Genomic DNA, 19155 nt, shown 5'->3' with positions numbered 1-19155 from the left:
ATATTACTTTTCATATCAATTCAAGTGTATTACATGCGCCCCACGCTTATCATTTTCAATTTCATAGATTGTTTATAATGACTTTTGCTAAAATTTCAAAATCAAAAGTTATCAAAACAAATTCTATGGGACTGAGAAATATTATTTTCTACTTTTTAGTCCATTTATAAAAGCGTTGTATATTAAAAAGTTTTTTTTATATTATTTATTTTCTACTTTTTAGTCCTGTCTGAATAAAATTTTGCAATAGATATTAAAATAATTCAACGATATTAAGAGAAAGGTGCACACACATGCATTTACATATGTATGTACATACAAACGAGCACCAATTAATTTTATTTAAAGAAATGGTGTGTCGTCTATTTCCGCTGTAGCAAACGTAGTACATAGGGCGACATCTAGATGTCATCTACCTCGCCCTATTCACTACAGCTGTCGCCCTATGCACTATGCTTTTTTATAGGAACTTTTCAAAGCTTTGCTTTGGTGTCGGACACACAACATTGAAAGTTTCTGGATCCACAACATTGAAAGTTTCTGGACACACAACATTGCAAGTTGATAAAAGCGTTGTAAAAAGAGCATGCTTGCAACAGAAATATATGCCCGTTCCATTATGTCTTGAAGAAAGAGCGAGGCAACAGGCTGGTGAGGTATCAGTTGTCAAAATTCCTTGGACACACACACACACACGAAATAATGCGAAACAATATAATATAATAATAATGTGTAATAATGTAAATCCAGGAGTTAAAAAATAATAATATAAACTAAATAAATAATTTTGACTTAAATTATCGCATAATCGGAACTAAACCAAATTAGTATGGAACCACCCTTGAAAATTATTGAAAACGATTCACATAGTCCAAAGTTATGCGGTAGCATACATAAATATAATATATACCGACAAATTGATAGCCTCCTCCTTTTCGATGTCGGTTAAAAATTACAAAAAAAAAACAGTTATACATTCAATAATATGCACGAAAAAGACATTATACAAATAATCATTAAGCAATAAACAAAACCGGCTTCAATTCTCATATAAAAATTTAGGAGTACCGTTAATTTTTTTTTAAGATCCAATGATCGGATCTAAATTAACCGACTTCGAAAAAAGGAGAAGGACTTCAATTACTCGCATTTTTTTTTATGTACATGAACCGAATTCGATAATTTCTTTTAACGGAAAGGAGGTCTTGAACCCCTGCCGACAGCAAATATATCTATGTGCCCCTCAGGCACTGTCATTCCTCAGCTCTGCAGAAATTCCAGGTGAAGAAAAACCTATCGAATCACCACAATTGCCGGGTGCGAAAACGCGTTCGATGTGATGAAAAAGGCTTCACAAGTACGCAAGAAATAACAATAACAACAAGCGAGAATTCGCAACACGTAAGGAATAAGGAAATTGCACAAAACAGAAACAAAGGCCTATTGAAACCGTTTCGTCGTCGATTGTGAACAAAACGGTAAAGTGTTGTAAGATGCTATTGCAGTAACGGTTAACGTTGTGTACATATCCATGTACATATGTGTCAAACGAGTGCTATTGCATTGCTACTATTTTCCTCCGTCTGTATGCTTGTTTGTTTTGTAAGCAAATAACATGAAAACCAACAACAATTGTGGCAGTAGCAACAATTGCCATCGAACACTAATTGCAATATTCGCAAACTGGCCAAGCGGCCACGGCTTTTGCATGAATGGCAGGCAGGCGGCAGGCAACCAACTTGCTTAGTAGTGACTGTAGATCTTGTCTTTTCTTCTGGTGGTGTGACCAATACGGCAGCAATGGCAGCTGGTTGGTGATGGCAGCTTTGGTGGGGTGTGCTGCTACATTGGAATGCATCATATTTCGCACGCTATAAATTTACTGCGCATATTGGCCAACATATGGGAGTTATTTTTTGCCGGTGGTTTTTCGTATGATTGGCGGCTATTATTGGTTTTCGTGTGATGCAGTATGCCCTTACTTATTGGTATGTAAATATTTGTGTGGACGGAAGTGTGCTGAGCGTAGTTTATTTACATTTGCATGCCAATTAAATGTTTACTGATTTTTCTTTTTAATAAATCGGCGATTGCTTACCGGCCGCGTTGATTGGGTGCGCTAATATCGTATTAGTTAGCTTGTGGGAATGAACGTATTCCACCCGTGCGATATTGGCTGAAGTTTGTTGAGAACAAAAAAAAAACTCCTAGAGCCGCACAAGGTGAGTAGAATATAACGGTCTGGGGATCAATCCAATTTGGGATGAAATGATCTTGCGCTATTCACAAAGGGTTATTTATAGACAACCTTTGAACTTCAAAGAGAAAACGTTTTTGGAGGATATTATCAACTACATACGAATAAAATTTCCTAGAAAGTCGTACCCCAGAGCGGAAAAAGAAAGCGCTCAGTCATTTTTGACATTAGCAGGGTGGACTACAGAAGTATCGATACAGATCAGGTAAGCTAACATTGATCGCAACTTCTGAATCCATTTTCCTGACAGAAGTGGTTGGGAACTTAGTATCGTTGTAAGCTACACACGTACATAAATATGTATCACATTTATACCCAAGGCCTACTTCAGGAAAATGTTGGAACTTGTTGGTCGCTATAATTTCGGGCTAGTTTGAAACTAGCCACGAAATGATCCTGAAATAGTCCTAAACTAACCCTGAAGTGGTTATCAAAAAGCCGACAAAATGAATAAATCTAAATAAAATTTATGTTTCATTTCTAACCAAACCGCGTTATGTACATATTTATGTAACGGAATCGCCTAATGCTTTGCCAATCCGTACACAGATGTTTACATATCAAATTTAATTATCCTAGATATACAACCGAAAGAGTGTTAAGAAATCTTTGGTTTGAATATTTGGAATGTGTGAAGAGGGTTGCCACATGTTCAAAAAGTGGCATTCAAATTATTTAAATTGGATGAATTATTAAAAGATGTGAATCAATCGAAATGGGTATGAAATGGCTTTATTTTTGGAGGGTTGCCACCTGTTTTGAAAATCAAATCAACTTAATTTGAAACAATTAGATAATTTAAATATGTAGCACAGTTTGGGTGTTAGACGAAACAGAATGAAGAAGGCTTTATTTCTGAAATATATTTTGGAGGGTTGCCACATGCTTTAGATGTCGAATTTTGTTAACTTATACACAAGGTGAAATATTAAAATAAGGGTGTCCAACGAAATATCGCTTGAACCATAGCAATATTTTTGAGATGCTTGAAGAGGGTTGCCACCTGTTTAAAAAGTTACATTCAGATTTTTTAAAAAGTCAGAAGAAATATTTGAAAATGCTTTTTTCTGACCTTTTGAAAAGTCATATCGATCTACATAAGTACATATCTTATTACATTCAACCAGCAATTCTTGTATATATATATATATATCCATAGGGTTCTTGGAAATGGCTCCAACGATTTTGATAAAATTTTGTACACAGATAATGTTTTGGATTTTAAGGTTATCTGAATAGGCACTATCTCCGAGAATACTCATATAAGGTTGCCAGCTGTTGGAAATTAGTTACAAATTATTTGAAACGTTATAAAATGGGTATCAAATGGAAGGCATTTTAAAGATCCCTAATTAAAAAATAGTTTTAACAGTGTTGCCACCTATTTTGAATCGCATATTTATTTAATTTTTCTTTTAGGAAAAAAGGTAAAATATTACTAAACAATGCTTTCCATATTTACAAAATATTATCCCTTAGGATAGTAGTGTAAGGTTGCCACTTATTTTCGATTCTACACAATTTATCTAAAACATTGCAATTTTATTTCTTGTGATTACTAGATTACTGTTACTTCTTTTTATTTCACACTAACACATATACATATCTTCTTGATTGCCATAGCAAGTGGCTGGCGCAATTATTATTATATTTTTAACCGACTTCCAAAAAAGGAGGAGGTTATCAGTTCGTCGGAATATTTTTTTTATTTTTTTATTTTCTTTATTTTTATGTATGTTACCGCATAACTTTGGACCGCGTCAACCCATTTCGATAATTCTGTTTGCATCGGAAATGTAGTGTCTCAGAGGTGGTCCCATACTAAGATCCGATCAGTGGATCATGATATATATATATATATATATATATATTTTTTTTTATATGAGAGTTGAAGTCGGTTTTTTTTTGCTGAAAATTACTTGTTATTTATGATTTTATCTATTTTGCTAGCGGGTAAGAACATCTTAAGCAATCGCGGAACACTTTAGCCCACGCACTGCTGACCAGGTGTCTGTCTAAGAAGTCGTTAAAAGCGGGTATGCATACATTGAATGTACATGTGTATGCGTGCCTTGAATGGCCAAAATATGCAAAAATCTACAAATAAATAAATTGCGTGGTAACCGATTTTTTTATTTTTTATTATTTATTTCAACCATTAAGCTACGCTGGTCAATGGGAACTGGTTGGTAAACGACAATAAACTCGCACAAGTTTAATAAACTTAAAACTCTTAAAGCGCGCCGACTGGCAATTGTAAACGCATACCCCTTGTATGTATGTATGTATGTGGACGGTGGCCATGGTTGCTATTGTTTTTGCGCATAAATTGTACACAAGCGTGGGTTTTTTTAAATTGATTTATTATTATTTTGACGAATTTGGTTTTTGCTGTTTATTTTTTCTCTGAGTATTTATAATAGCACGCCCATATTTTTTTTTTGCTGCTAAGCGGTACTTTATTACGGCTTATTTTTTTTTTTATTTTTGTTTAAGAATTTATGCTGATACTTTTTGTCTTTGCTCTAATACGAATTTATGATTGAGGAGCGTGAAGCGAGCACCACAGATCAATCGAATAGGCGCAAGCGTACAAGGAAAACATTTGTATCACTCAATGTGTTCATTTTATTTTAATTGGGTGTGCAAGAATTTGTATATATGTTCATACATAGTTACACAAGTATGTATGTAAATTAGGCTGGGTCGGAAAAAAGATCGCCTCCCACCCTCGAGTTTAACGCTTTTTTGCAAGGCCATTTCGAGGAAAAAATTTGTTCTGGAGTAATTGCCAGAAGTACGGAGAATTCTCGAATTTCGGTCGAAAATTTTGTGCGTAGGTAGGGAATTTTTGACAAAATGGAAATTTACAGAAAAGAATGTAATTTGCCAATGCGGATGAAGAAAGGTTGTTTTAATTTTGGCTGATGTGCGCCCGAACAAAAAAAAACAAATTAAGTTGTGTCAGGAAAACATTGATGGCAATTCATTTAAAAAATTAAATTTTTTGAACTGTACTAAAATGTCATTTAACGTACAATCAAATGTTTGCTCATTTCCATGAAATTGTTTTAAATGTATGGACTTGTGGAATAATATGTGCTTTATTTATTAATTTATTTTTCAACTCATCTAAACGTTCATATGTGTATATGTATGTATGCATATTACAATGTAAATTTTGGCTTTTTGTATATGTACATATCTACTAAATAGATATATGTGCATTAGGGTAATCGAAATAAACTAACGTAAGGATATTATGGCCTTAAAAGGAAAAATGTTTATTTTAATTCTAATTTTTTACCACAAACGGTTCAATAGTTATAACATTTTTAATGAAAATGGACAATTTCAAATGCGCACCGACACCTTTTAAAATTGAAATCAAAATTTTTCCGAATGAGAGACTTTTCTTCTGAGTAAATAAGTCCTTTTAAGGCCATAAATTCGTTAGAGTAGTTAATTTGAATCACCCTAATGCTTACCTTTATATGTGTGGAATAAAACATGCGTATATTTTTTTAATTTATGTAAATGTTTTTAAATTGAAAAGTAAGTAGGAAAATTTGTAGGGAAGACTTTATGTGCGTGTAAGTAAAAATAGGGAATTTTAAAGAACGAAGTAGGGAATTAAACAAAAAAATTTTCTGGCATCACTGATTTACAGTCGGATCTTAAAAGATGATTGACTTCTAGTAGCCCTTACCCACCAGATCTTAGATATAACACCGTGCGACCAAACCGAAAAAATTTCAAAACACACGAAGGAATGGATGGATATACTCACGAAACTGTGGGCCAAATATAGTAAAATATAATTAAGAAACCAACATGTCAATTTTGCCGCAATCCCCTCTTAACCATCCCCCATATTCTCAAAGATTGCCCGCTACTTACAGATTCCATATCTTCCTTCTTCCCGATCCAATGTCCATTCTATGTTAATCTCAAACTTTCCTACGATTTTAACCTTAAGGAACTCATTAAAAAAAATGGTATGTGGGAAATTTTCTTTTTTTTTCATTTTGGATGTATGTACATTAGGATGTTAACCCCAAGATCCCGGTCTTTTTAATTTTTAATTAGCACTGATGGCAATAATAGAAACTCCTTTTCTTGAGCACTATTGGCTATATTTACTTTTTTTATTTACTTATATATTTACATTATAATACATATAACACCGCTCGATAGTAAATTTTAAACCCAAATATCAATATATTCGCGAAACCATGGGTCAAATATAGTAAAAGTTTTTGGTGCAAGAGGACACTGGTAAGTATTGAAAATGTCCTTTCAAAATTTTATCCTTGAAATTTCGCAATATTTGTTTATGAAAAAATTATAAGTTAAGCACTTATATAAACTCAATAATATCTCGAATTTCATCCTTCTAACTTAATCAGCTTAAAAAATTACTTATTCGTCCTTGTGAATGCAAAAAAAATTATTATTTTTAATTCTAAGGAAATTTCCTCTTGCCTCTTGGTACCCATATTTTATTCTACACTGTATTGAATTTTTTAAATAATTTTTGAAATTAATCATATCTTTGAAATTACACAGCCCTTCAAAAGAAATCCTGACGTCAGAGAGAAAAAATTAAAACTGGATCCCGGGATTGTGATAGATACAAGTAGCGGCTAAATCTCTGCCACGCTAAGGTGAGATGGCAATTTTATTTCGTAAATGTATGCCTTAACCACATTACCAGCAGCTTATTATTTATGGACGTTTAGCTATATGCACGTATATATTCTATGTATATGTACACTTATACTGTCATTATTATGTACAGTATGTATGCGCATACAAGTGCTTAAGAGTTATATACACTGTGCTAAAACCACACATGCCACCACTCATGCCTTGGGTATCATTAACGATTCGTTATTCCTCACCATTGTTAATCAACAGATAGAGTGTTTATATATATATCTCCCTCCCTCTCTCTCTCTTTATCTCTGTCTGCGCAGTTATTATCATTACTATTGAGGCGATTGATGGCTTTACGAGTATCATTTTACGATAATTATGTTTTGGTCATGGCTGAAATAGCGATGTACTTAGTAAGTAATACTATATGAATCCTAGAAATTACCTCCTCTACCCGCCCCAAACGGCCAGTTAGCAATCACAAGTAATATTCAAAGACCACATCGATACAGCAATCAGACAGTCAAGCTACGAAGCAGTCCAACTAATGGCCAGAACAATCCCGATAATTGCTCACTTATTATAATGACACATAACTGCTTGGATAGCATGCATCACACAAGCAACAACCTTTCAAGTTCCTCTGTTTCCGTATTAGCACTATGCATTATTTTGCAGCATGCAGCAAGCAGTTACAGCTTAAATTGCTTACAATTGTATGCAGTTATTGGCAAATTGTTGGAAATGTTGTAGTAATATGTAAATCTAAATTATCGACTGCATTGGTGATGCTTTTTAGCTGCTCAAATGCGCTCTCCCTTTTCCACAGAGGCACAACTCAATAATCATATCCGGAAATACATATGTATATGTAACTGCTTGTACAGATACAAAAATACTTAAGTTGAATAGTAGATTCCTAGTTACAGAAGTGATTTATGCAAAAAAAGTCTGCAGACATACATTTTTTGTGAGTTGGGCCTATTTTCAAAAGCGTGTACGATATGTATGTATGCGCAAAGTTCAACGGAAAAGGTATTCTTTCCACAGGAAGACATCTTTTGCCTACTTGTATTTACTTTTCTCTATCGGCGCAAGGAAATTTATCAAGTTACGCACAAAACTTTTGGTTCAAGTATTTTTGATGCATTTATTTACCATCTAAACATTGAGCCATATTGATGAAGCATTTTTCCGCCAGTGAAGTTGGTAGCTCAAAAACATGAATTTTCAACGCGTAACAGCTTCTTCTGGCGGTTAAAATCGTATTATAAAGTTCAAGTTTCAGTTAAGAAACTATGTTAATGTTTAATAGACTTTTTCGCATTTCCTTCCATATACGTAAAGGGTGGAAGAAAATCAGCTACAACAAAAGTGTCAGAAATACTGAAACTTGCGCTTCATTATACATATACAAATTAATTAGGCTAGAAAACTGAAACGTTCATGTTAAAACATGTCAAATTCTACGATACAAATGTCAGTTCGAAAAAGATCTGAATAACAGTAGCATAACCATTTAGAAGTTAATATTTGTAAGCGATCCTTTTAGCGAAGTATGATTTAATAAGTATTGCAATGTTTGGTCTATAAATAGGCATTACGAAAAAAAAAAAAAATTAAATAACTTTTTAAATTCTTGCAATGGAAAGAAAACGTGAAAACTAAATTTAAAAGTGCCTTACTTGATTAATGTCATAATCCGAATCCAGCCGAATGAGTGCAGACTCTAAGCGGAGCATTTGTTCACTACATAAATAGTAGTATATCTATTTATAAGTTTGTATGTATGTCACTGCCGTGCCACAGCAAAGAGTTATGCATGTAGCATTCGTATTGCATCGCAGCTGGAGTTTTAGAGTAAGCGCTCAAGTGGAATGACAATGTCAAAGTTGCCGGTTGCCACGCATTTGACACACATGCTAATAAAGATATGTGCATACATAGGTACTTACATACATATGTACATATGTATATGTAAAGCTAGTAGCCTTAATGTTGCATGTTGCATTGTTGTCGCGATAATTGCATTGACTTTGTTGATTTTGTGCATCAAATGGAAAATAAACATGCACACATACAACGCAACAAAATATAAATAAAAAAGTAAATAGCACAAACAACAAATATACCGAAAACAAAAACGTCGACAAAAATAATGCAATGTCTAGTTGATGTATACATACATACATACGTGCATACATACACGCGTGTTTGTCAAGTAGTTTTTGTGCAATTTGCTGCTAAAGCGCAACAAGTAAAATAATTGTTGCATTAGCTGCGCACAATGCATTTATTATTGCTCTACTATGTTCTTGCCATTACACTGTTGCATTGTTGCCTATGCTGCGCTTGCAATGTCAGACGCGTTGCATTTAAATTGATTGTGAACTAAGCTGACAGCAAACAACAGACAGCGGAGACAGTTGAACAGCACGGCAATGCCATGCCACATGCATCATGTGGCACGCATTTAATCAAGCGTATTACATGTGGCTGCGCATGCGCAAATTAAAGTGCGCGCAACACCGCCGCCGCCGCCGCCGCCACCGCATTGCAATTGTGCGGATTTAAAGCGATTAAAATTGTAGTGAGTGCGTTAAGGCGGGGAATTACAAAATGCGTGTGCGGATTAGGAGTTTGGAAAGCTGGATGATGGGTTCGGTAGTATATATATGTATGTACATATCTACATACAAATGCCATTGGAAGGGTGTGGCTGCTTAGATGGTTTATGGAATGTTGAGTAGTGTAGTAGTGGTATGAAGTAGAAAATGCATAGCTAAGCTTAATTAACTGGTGCAAAAGCGACTATTTAATACGAAATGGAAAGAGGTGATTGCTTGGTTTCAGTAATTAGAATTTTTAAGTTAATGTAATTATTTTGCGTAAAGTGGAGGTTGTGAAGAGCTTTTTCACTTTTGCTGGGCTGTAGTTTGTTCTCACTTTGATGGTGTATATCTCTCGATATACGAGCCGTAAATGACCGGCTAACTACTTGTTACCGAATGCATTTGTAAATCGTTCTATCGTCGTATGTATATTAACAATAAAACCCGCTACCATTGGCGCATAAAGTTGAACGAATAACGGACGCGTTCAGATACAAGCACAAAAGCACAAAAGCGGTGAAGTGACTTATGAAACTTTCAAAATAAACGGCTCATATTTGAATTCATAAGAGTTTATTGCTATTGATGTTGTTATAACTAGTTATTAATATGTGTATTAGGGTGGTCATTAAATGTAGGAAGCAAAATTTTACATCAGTTTTCCTAAGCTTCAACCCCTACGTCGATGCTACCATGGACGAATATATCAAATATAAATTTTGATCCCGATTGAAGTCGGTTAAGGCGTGTCGCACAGTGGTTAAAGTTCAGTTTACCCTATGAGGATGTCTTAACCGACTACAATCGGTCGGCCAAAATTTATATGTGAAATTTGTAACCGTGGTTTTACCGATTGAGGGGGTAAGACTGAAAAAAATTGTTCATATGATTTTTTTAAGAGCCACCCTAATGTATATGTACAACGCATAAACATGCAAACGTATCTCGATTTGCTCGTAACTATTCCAACAGATATATATGTACTTACATAGTGGTTATCATAACTTTACGATACTCACATAGTCACAAGATTTGACTGTTTATTTTATACTTTTTTAATTTTAATCAATTGTTTATAAAAAAATATTTTATTCCTTAACAAAAACCGTATAAATCCATAGTTTTCGGATTTTTTTTTTTGTTGAAGGCATTGCTCATTTGCTCCATAAAAAAGTTGTCGAGCATCGACATCGTCGACAAAAAAAAAATTAAAAATCTACATTAAAATTTAAAAAAAAATCTAAGAAATCGAATTAAAACGCTCAAAATTTTAACGTAAGTTTGTTGATATTTTTTTTAGATGTTGCACACACATTGAAATGGTTTTTTTTAAGCAATAAACTATAATTTTATAAAAAAATATAATTAAAATTAAAAAATAACAAAATAAGTAGTAAATATTTGAGTGTCGTATAGTTATGATAAGCACTATACATATTTTTCTATTGACCCATATTTCTATTGCCATATATAGCAATATCGTTAATGCTTATCATTAATCTACTAATATTCCCATTGCTTTCTATCATGTTGTATGTTTAAGCAATAACACCGTGCGACAGTAAATTTTACACACAAAAAAATTAATATATACGCGAAACTATGGTTAAATTATAGTAAAACTGCGTACCTAGTTTTTCTCTCTCACGTCAAGACTTTTTTGAAAAGGACTGTGAAATTAAAACAAAATGCTATTTCAAAAAATTATTTAAAAAATTCAGTGCAATGTAGGATAAAAATAAGGGAATCATAAAAAAAAAGAATTATAACACAATATTTTTTTTCGGTGCATAATCACGAATTGGTATGAAAAATTTACTTTAGAAACTTTGTCCTTAAATATCCTTGAAAATTTGCAATATTTTTTTTTTTTAATTTGTTGAGGACTAATATACGCACGACGTCATCATTGAATTTCGTCCTGCAAACTTTATTAACTTAAAAAGATAAAATTTTTAAAAGCACATTTTCGATACCTTTTTGTGCTTGTAAAGCAAAAAAACTTTATTGTTTTTAAATTCTACAGAATTTTCTCGCTCATTTGGTACCCATATTGTTATTTTACATTGCACTGTTTTTTTTTTAAATATTTATTTAATCAATTATATCTTTAAAATTTCAAAACTAAAAACGCAGTTTTACTATATTTGGCCCATATTTTCGTGAGTATATCGATTCTTTCGTGTTTTTGATTTTTCGTGTTTTTGTTTTTGTCGCACGGTGTAATCAAATAATGAAGGAGTACATAGAGTCGTGTTGCTGTTCAGTATCAGCGAAATATTGAAAGCAGAAAATTACAGATTGCACGTCAATATTTCAGTGTAAATCGTATTCAATTTCGCAAAATAATGACGGGAATATGACCATGATTAATTTAAACAAACTAGTCAGTACATATATCTATTTATAATATTTTTTAATAGATTAAGCGAGATAGACAACTTTGTATGTACACTCAAACGAAGATTACATTTTTAATTAAGCTGTTATTTTTCCTTTTGACTATTTTGCAGATACTTCGTCATGCATTTACATACATAGAGCATTCATCGATCTAACGGTGAGTAAAGTGCAAATTCATACTTTATTGTATAGCTAGAAAAAAAAATAAAATAAATGTGTTATACGAAATTTTTAACAAGTCATTATGCTTAAGAGAAGCATTACTTTCTATGTTTTATATACGTATGTTCTCATTCACATATATGTACATATGTGTGTGAATATGTAGCAGGTAGCATTTGGCAAGCAGCAGCATCTCGATAGTGAACTTTTCAAAACAACTAATTTGCTTGAAGGTAAAACAGCGGGTGTTGAAGTTAATTTCACAAAAGCAAAAATTAAAACACAAACATATACATATGTATGTACATACAGTGACGAACAAAAGTGTTGGCACAGTGAATTTTTCGCAATACATGCAAAGCTTTTTTATTCTAATTTATTTTAAATAATTTTTTATATGTATATTTAAACTGCATACTTAGAATTTTTCTTAAAAATCTGAACAAAAAGTTGCAAATTAGTGTGCAAATTTAATGAATTTTCCTGAGTTTTGCACAAAGTTTAGAGATTTTATTATCATGTTCTCTGGTGTAGAATGAACAATATTTTTATACAAAATTATCGAAAACAAATAAGAATAAAAAAACTTGGCATATATTGCGAAAAATTCACTGTGTCAATACTTCTGTTCGGAACTGTACATATAAATGTACTCATATACCTTTTAAAAAACTAATTTATTTTACACGGAGTGAAGTTTTCTCAAGTGGACCAACAAAGTTGATTTTTCGATTTGGAAAGTTAACATGGTGTGCAATATTGATATCAAAGCTTTTACGCCAATTTTAATTTTTCGACGAGTTATTTGCAAACAAATTGGTATGCAGTATGCAGCAACCATTCATTCGAATATTATTATTTTTTTTACTTTTCAGCTCAATCAAAGGTACTGTAATTTGTTTTATGAAAATAAAATCGAATGTTTAGCGGATATAATGATTTTTGAATTTTTTGGTAAAAGAATTCAATTGATTATAAAAATAAAAATTTTTATGAAAAAAAATTAATTTTACAAAATTACCACTTTATTTTCTTGCCCACTAAGTTTTCTTATCGCTGTAAAAAAATTGCAAAAAGTGTAAACGCCTGCATAAAAAATTGTTTGCATAGAACTCGTCGCAAAATTACAATTAGCGTAAAAACTTAAGTCTCCATATTGCACACCATGTTAACTTTCAAAATCGGCCAATGACATACATATGTATAAAAAATCGAAAGTCAAATTTGGTTGGTCCACTTGAGAAAACTTAACTCAACTACATATCGCTATGTAGCTAAGAGTGAAACGTTGCTGCTAAGTCCACATTCTCTAATAGATCGAACTATCTATTTTATCTGTAACCGTTTCTGTTCTGTGATACCCAATTTTGACAAGTATGTCCAAAATAGTCACAGAATATGTGGTGAGTCCAAAGAAAAAAAAATGTCATTATATCCCTTTATCTAAGGTGACAAATTTAGAACTTGTGAAACAGCGATGCAGCAGGGGCAGCAACCCATTTTTTGTTTACTTTAAATAGATATTTGTTTGGCGGTTTTTTTTCGTTCAAATACGCTTTCATTCTGCACTTCACAGATGCTTTTTCATAGATTGGTAATACAAAACAAGAGTTTGTATTAACATTTTAAAATCTTCGGACCCTCTGGAATCTAACGATGCCATGCAACAGGAAGCCGATGAGCAAAAGTGAAGGACTCAATACCTACATGACAAAGGAGCATATTTTTGATACGCCTTCTGATTTAAAAAATGTCAGCCAGTTAATACAAGTCTTATGGTCTGATTATGGCAACTTCACGTAAGTTATGGCTCTCTCTTAAAAATTATGTTAAATAGGTGTTGCTTATAATTAAACAGGCGAAACTTAACATAACTTAATGCCGTGTCGAAATCTGTTTCATTTTCATTCTCTAAGTTCTACGTTCCGTTAAGTTAAGTTAAGTTGCCATAGTCAGGCTTTTTTTTTGCTGCGAATCTTGTATTCTATCCATCTAAGGTGATCATTGATTCATAATGCTCAAGTGGGGAGTTTGTTTAGGTGCTGCGATAGGCAATAACAAAGACAAGAGGACCGCAACCTGAGTATGAGTATGCGTATGCATAGTACATATGTATGTACTGTGTATTTTATATGAGTTAAAAGTCTATATGTTGAAAGATTCATTGCCTTGAACGCTATCGACACGACTGAGGTGTGAATTTGCCAACAACTGTAAAATAAACATAAGAAAATTTATTGCTGCCATGGCCATATAGCCTTAAGCTGTGTTTGCATTGTTCAACTTTACGTTCAACATTTGCGTTCAACTCAACGCAGGGTTGTACGCAAAAAAAGTTGAATAGTTGGCTAGGGACCAACTTTGTTGAAAGCGATTAGTTGAAAGGCCGTTCAACCAAAAGTTGAATTCAAATTTAAACAATTCAAACGCCTTTTTATTGCGAATATTTTGATATTTTTAGCCATTCAACTTTTTTACGTGCAACCTTGTAACGGGATGAACACAAAGTTGAACAATGCAAACACTGCTTTAGCCACACTGGCACCGCATTGGATTAGGTAAGGTGATTTACCGGTGGTAAACTGTGAATCTGTACTTACTTACATACATACATATGTATGCATATGTCTGTATAAATTGAAGAGCATTTTCAGCAGCGCTGAGTGAAGTTTATGATTATGACGCGTTTCTGATAAACAAGCCGCCAACTACAGACTCCAATAATTTGTTTACAGCTTTAGTAAACTAGGCAAACCCACAGTAGTGGATGTTAAGCCAATCATCGTGTGCCCGCTGCGAACTAGAATACTGCCAGTTTGCTTAGCAGCTCTATTAGCTCGTCTTCTAACTTTTTTTCCTAGAAAAACTAAAGGTGTTTTGGTCATAACGATGTCCTAGGAAATGTCAATTGTTCGGCTATTTATCAACGCCAACCTATGGAAATACTAGTTGAGTCATGCAAATTGAAGGGATAGTCCGCAAACGTAAAGAAATATATCTGTTATTTGGCTTGGACAATTAGAACGATACCACTGGTCTGTAGCGGGGAACGCTAGTGTGTCATTCGAAATATTTGTGGTTTTAAACTAAGAACAGCGGGGAAAAACTTTGCATTATTAATTACAGATCTCTGATCAATATAATGCATTAATTGAAGATTTTGTTTTACGAATCCCGAATTTATTGGGTGTTTCAATCGCATTGTTGACTTGATTTCGAGAATCTTCCCCATTGAGTCAAGCATGCATGTTTGGTATACATACTGCTTTCTAAACCATAATTTTCTGTCGACCATTAACGACTTCATTCAAACGCATATTACTAGAAACTATCATATGATCACCGGCCTTCGTATTAATTAGCATTGCTACTTAAGGGGGAAAAGTCTGATATAAGAAACAGAGTTGAAAAATGTTAAAAAAAATGCAGCTATCCAAAAAACCTGACGTATTTACATAAACACAAACATATGTTTATTTATACATTTCATCGCCTAAAAAAATGTGAAACTCCTAAAAGTGCTCGAAAGGCCACACAACCATCAGGCAATGCCTTTGAAAGTCCACCCCTACATTTAGTAAAATTACCATAAAGCGCGTGCTTCGTATAATTACGCTCAAACTAAAAATGCAAAGCCAGTACTCAGCCATTCAAATCTCATTCCAAAAACAAGAATAAATAAAAATACAATGAAATATTCACAAACTACAGGACGTTGAGCTTGTGAACACGGCAGAAAAAAGAACTTTAATGTAACTTCATATATGTACATACATACATGCATATAAAGACAAAAAAAGAAACGAAAACTGAAAACTCTCTGCTTAAATAATCAGATAGCGTTTGCCACATGCCGCACGGCGCACCGCAGCTAGCCGCCTGTATCACTTACGACAGTGACACGTAATAAAGAAGAATTTCATTTAAATTCAATGCGTTGACACATTAAAAATGGATATATTAACTCAGGTATTCACTTTGAATTTGTGTTATTCAATAGTTTATTTATTTTTTTTATAGCCGTGACGGCTGAGCCCATCTTTGATGGCAGAAATAGGTGCAGCTTAAAAATGAATAAAGGTAATACATAGTTATAATATATTTATTAATAAATTCCATGCAAGACACTTACTATTGCTAGCTCGGTTTCGTCAAAACTCAGTCGTTCGAAGGGAAAAGGGATGTGCTCTTGCGACTAGAGTCGACATACAGTTTGCGGCCTTTGGTTTTCCGAAGAGCAATATGTATTTCTACAGATGACTTTGGCCAATATTTTAAATTACACTTGGAAGGGAATATCTTACTGAAGTTTACTTAAGGGGTCTAAAAATATTGAAATACCTTTTGACACGCACTTTTAAGTAAGAAGCAGATAATCCATATAAATTCAGGGGGTTTTATTTACCCCTTTTATTTAATTAACTAATTCCCTTAACTCAAATTGAATTTGATTGGAAAGAGGCGGTAACCCTCCTACATGTATTTCAGAAATAAAGCCGCTTCAAAATTATTTCGATTGATAGCCATATTTTAATAATTGAAATTACTTTTAAAACAATTTGAATTTAATTGTTGAACAGGTTGCAACTCTTTTCGAAAAAGTAAATACTTATTGTACATCTACAGCCAAAGCCCATTAATTTGGCTAGTCACTTTTCAAAATCGAACGAAAGGTGCATATCTGTTGGCATTGATTAATAAAAAACAATTTTAATGACATTTTTTTACTGGTGTGAACTCTGCCCTAAAAAAAGTAAAACCTTATTGTGCATTTAAAGGACAAGTCCTACAATTTGACACCTCATTTTTGAAAACCGCACCAACGGTGCAGATCTGACGAAATGGTACATATGTACATATGCATATCAGTAAATTTGTGACCTTTCAACTTAGGGTTCATACATGTACATATGTATTTGCATAATTGACACTGCATTGCGCATCAATTAAAAAATGTAGTAGAATTTCAGCAAACGCTAAATTATAAAAAATGGTAAAATACTCAGCCTGATGAGAGTAGTTGGCAAGCGTTGAAGTGGACCTGTGGCCAGAATTTTAATTGCGAGCACGTATTAAAAATATGTATATACTACATGTACAAATACATACATGTACGTGTATAGACCCTGCGGGAAATATTTCTAACTATAAGTTAATTTGAAGTTGATTAGGAAGGAGCTATAGGTCACTATTATCTGTATATTTTCTTTGAGGAAAGCCAACTACATCTCTATGGCGATGGCCGCGAAATAGTCAAGGGTGGTTACCCCGTGCATTGGATGTCAACTAACGCGTAACTAACTACTTTTGGACATAAAATATCAATAAGAAAAACAAAATATTTTTTTGTTGTTGTTTTTTTTTATTTTATTTTATTTTGATTTATTTACTTTATTCTATTATAATACCTATTTGTTTACATATTCTGCATAACATCAAAATGGTAATATAAAATATCAATAACTCTTTTATTTGTCTTCAATTCGAAATAAAACAATTGCTTAAATAAAAAAAATCTCCTGACTACGCCTGCATTACCCCTGCATTACGTTTCAACTAGTTTCAAGTTAGCTTTTTGTAGTTAACTACAAGTTATATATTTTATAGAAATCCCGCAAAAAAGCTAACTACAAGTGGATTATTTTTTTTATCAATTGATAATTTTTTTCTAGGCGTTCGTCCAAATGTGTATTAACAGATACCAGGGACCGATTGTCGAAAACTGTCATGGAAAAATTCACTATGAAGGAAATGTTCTACAACAAATTTAAAAATAAATTTTTATTTGCAATTTTTATGCAAAATTAAAAGATAACAATTATTTTTGGGTTTTATATTATAAAACCAAAATGACAATTATTTTTGATTTCTATATTATATGTCTTAGATAACAGTTATTGAAGACTTTTATTTATAAAGGTCATCAATAAAAATCAGTCACCGACTTTTATTTTTTAAATCATTCGTATAAAAGTCATTAACATTTTTCGCAGTTAAGGTGTTAGGAAACAAAAGTTTACTACGACTTATACAAATGACTTTTATAAGTATGATTCAAAAAATAAAGGTCAGTAACTGATTTTTATTTCTGACTTTTATAAATATAAGCCTTCGATAATTGTTACCTAAGACATATAATTTAAAAATCAAAACTAACTGTTATTTGCAGATTATTTAGATAAAAATCAAAAATAATTGTTGTTTTGGATTTATAAAATAAAACACAAATAACGGTTATTTAAGGAGCAATTAAATAAATTTAAAAAAATAATTGTTAAAGAGCGATTTTTTTTTAATAAACACATACACATTTGTATTTGAAGTATGTATTTGAAAGAACAACATCCATGATTTCTGATGCTATTATTTTAATGAGAATACTATCGACTTTCATGCAAAAATTTTAAATTTTCGTTAATCTATTGAGAAAATGGTAACTTAAGCTACAGTTGTGATGATTTCATACTTTATACACTTATTCGAGAAAAATCTTACGGTAAGGCAGTTAAATGATGCAGAGACCGAAATCGGTTAAAGTTGTTCTCTAAAATGTTCATAGGTTTGTTTATTTATTTTTTTTGTTGTCTTTGTTTTTCCTTGTTTCGTCGGTTTGGAACGAGGCCTTCGAACCTTCGCCATTTGCCTCTATCCTTCTGCACTTGATAGTTCTATTTGGTTTGTCACGCGCCCATTTCTACTTCGGCTCTAAAAATAATATGAAAAAAAAACGATCATACACAAATATAAACCCCTACTTGTGTTCGATGCCAGTTTTTTTTTTTAATTTTTCTATTTTCTTACGTGTTATGACCCTTACTGATTTAGACTAGTTGTAGCATTGCGAAACATGTTACCCGTATGAGTGACTGTGACATTTGGACACATAGTTAGATGGATAGACAGATGAATAGTTGTACATACATAAAAAAATGAAAGGAAAAAACGTCAAAGAAAAACATGGAACACGAAATGGAAAGATTATGAGATAAGTGGCAAGTATAAACATACAAGCCAAAAGTGCTAAGATTACGACAGATACTTAAAAGAGTTACATAGAAATTC

At 32.8% G+C, this 19155-nt stretch overlaps 1 protein-coding gene across 4 annotated transcripts in view; it reads left to right on the top strand.

Moving 5' to 3' along the window:
- LOC118737315 (uncharacterized protein DDB_G0283357) overlaps positions 1–19155 on the top strand; it is a 289535-nt gene that overhangs the window by 49716 nt on the left and 220664 nt on the right. For all 4 annotated transcript variants that reach the window (XM_036467744.1, XM_036467745.1, XM_036467746.1 and 1 more), the window contains exon 3: positions 12042–12088. The gene's annotated coding sequence lies outside the window, so the exon portion shown is untranslated. The remainder of the gene's footprint in view (positions 1–12041; positions 12089–19155) is intronic.

Source organism: Rhagoletis pomonella, unplaced genomic scaffold, assembly GCF_013731165.1.
Source record: "Rhagoletis pomonella isolate Grant_MI unplaced genomic scaffold, Rhpom_1.0 Rhpom_scaffold_00004, whole genome shotgun sequence".
In the NCBI taxonomy this organism is placed as follows: Eukaryota; Metazoa; Arthropoda; class Insecta; order Diptera; family Tephritidae; genus Rhagoletis; species Rhagoletis pomonella.
The sequence above is the reverse complement of the archived record's forward strand: the minus strand, read 5'-3'. Positions and strand labels throughout refer to the sequence as shown.